The following is a 2,500-nucleotide window of genomic DNA, read 5'->3' as shown; positions in this document are numbered from 1 at the left end:
AGCGAAAAGCGCATCCCGACGTGACATACCTCCTTTGACACACTGACGCTGCCTCGCGCATCCACTTCCTACGGTCAATATCAACGAACCTCGCCCCCCCCCCCCCCAACACGCCATCCCATACCACATTGTGTACCGTACCCAAACATAACATGTACTGTACTACAACGCAATGTGTACCATAAAACAACCCAGTTTGTACCTTAACCTAACCTATGTCACCTTAACCTAACCTATGTCACCTTAACCTAACCTATGTCACCTTAACCTAACCTATGTCACCTTAACCTAACCTATGTCACCTTAACCTAACCTATGTCACCTTAACCTAACCTATGTCACCTTAACCTAACCTATGTCACCTTAACCTAACCTATGTCACCTTAACCTAACCTATGTCACCTTAACCTAACCTATGTCACCTTAACCTAACCTATGTCACCTTAACCTAACCTATGTCACCTTAACCTAACCTATGTCACCTTAACCTAACCTATGTCACCTTAACCTAACCTATGTCACCTTAACCTAACCTATGTCACCTTAACCTAACCTATGTCACCTTAACCTAACCCATCTTGCACCCTAACCTAACCTATGTTGCACCTTAACCTAACCTATGTCGCACCTTAACCTAACCTATTTTGCACCGTTACCTAACTCAATATGCACCGCAATGTAACTCAATATGCACCGCAATGTAACGCAATTTGTACCGCAATTTGTACCGCAATGTAATGCAATTTGTACCGCAATGTAATGCAATTTGTACCGCAATGTAATGCAATTTGTACCGCAATGTAATGCAATTTGTACCGCAATGTAATGCAATTTGTGCCGCAATCTACCCCAAGTTGTGCCGCAATCTACCCCAAGTTGTGCCGCAATCTACCCCAAGTTGTGCCGCAATCTACCCCAAGTTGTGCCGCAATCTACCCCAAGTTGTGCCGCAATCTACCCCACGTCGTGCCCCAACGTGACCCAGGTTGTGCCCCAACGTGACCCAGGTTGTGCCCGAACCTGACCCAGGTTGTGCCCGAACCTGACCCAGGTTGTGCCCGAACCTGACCCAGGTTGTGCCCGAACCTGACCCAGGTTGTGCCCGAACCTGACCCAGGTTGTGCCCGAACCTGACCCAGGTTGTGCCCGAACCTGACCCAGGTTGTGCCCGAACCTGACCCAGGTTGTGCCCGAACCTGACCCAGGTTGTGCCTTAACCTGACCCAGGTTGTGCCTTAACCTGACCCAGGTTGTGCCTTAACCTGACCCAGGTTGTGCCTTAACCTGACCCAGGTTGTGCCTTAACCTGACCCAGGTTGTGCCTTAACCTGACCCAGGTTGTGCCTTAACCTGACCCAGGTTGTGCCTTAACCTGACCCAGGTTGTGCCTTAACCTGACCCAGGTTGTGCCTTAACCTGACCCAGGTTGTGCCTTAACCTGACCCAGGTTGTGCCTTAACCTGACCCAGGTTGTGCCTTACCCTGCTCTGTAATTGGCATATGACACGTTACATTAATGTATTGTTGTCCAACCGCAACCCGCTCAGAATAGTTCGCGACTCGCACTCCCCGGTCTCATGTGTATCGTTTCATGTTCAACACGTCGCAAGTGTTGCTTCCTTTTTACATGCTCACGCTATACACTGTAATGTGGACGCCAGCAGGACGTACATCGCCCCCCCCCCACCCTTCCCCCTTCCCCCTGCCTTCGCAAGCTGGTCGGTCAGGTGCATGCCGAAGCACTCAGTCTACGTCGTGTTCTGTCCTGTGTCCACTGTCCGCCGATGTACGCCTAACCCACACACTGTACTGCACAGCGGTCCTCATGTACTGAATGATACACTCTGGCACATGTGTGACCGTACAAAGACTGCGGTGAACCATACCGTCCAGATGTTGTGCACACAGCTACGTGTCATCTCGCCATAACAGCTGCATTGCAGTGTGGTACGCCATAGAGACGTGTGGGAGTAATGGACGCGGTGGATGGCGATCAGCATGAGCCGTCTGTTCATGTAGTGGCGCGTGTATGCAGACGTAGTAGTCTCTTCTCACACAATGTGATAGCACGGTGCCCCGCGTTCCACATCTGCGACATGCTACAGAGGCCGGTTGACAGTTGGTCGCGCAATGGACATCGCATACGTACGGGGGCACCTTCCACGTGCCCTCTAGTTGGGCACATTTTGTTGCGTGGATGTGAGCGGACGTATTGTGTCTTGACACCTGACAGGCAGGCATGCAATAATAGTTGACTTTGCAAACGGGGATGGACGTGTACGTTTACTGGTGACGTTACGCAAATGAACAACTGGTAACCCGTTGTGGTGCGGTTGTCCTTGCTGGAGGTACATCTGTGAGGGCAACGATCGGTACAGCTACGAAGCGGTCCCCACCATACCAACGAACGTGAATGTGAATCTGGGTGTGAAGCGATACGCGGCTGTGGGTGGGTGGGACTGTCCCCGGCCGGTGAGGGGGGGCCGCCCGGCGTGCTGGC

The sequence above is a fragment of the Schistocerca cancellata genome, unplaced genomic scaffold (assembly GCF_023864275.1).
Source record: "Schistocerca cancellata isolate TAMUIC-IGC-003103 unplaced genomic scaffold, iqSchCanc2.1 HiC_scaffold_738, whole genome shotgun sequence".
Taxonomy (NCBI): Eukaryota; Metazoa; Arthropoda; class Insecta; order Orthoptera; family Acrididae; genus Schistocerca; species Schistocerca cancellata.
Note: the sequence above shows the minus strand (reverse complement) of the source record.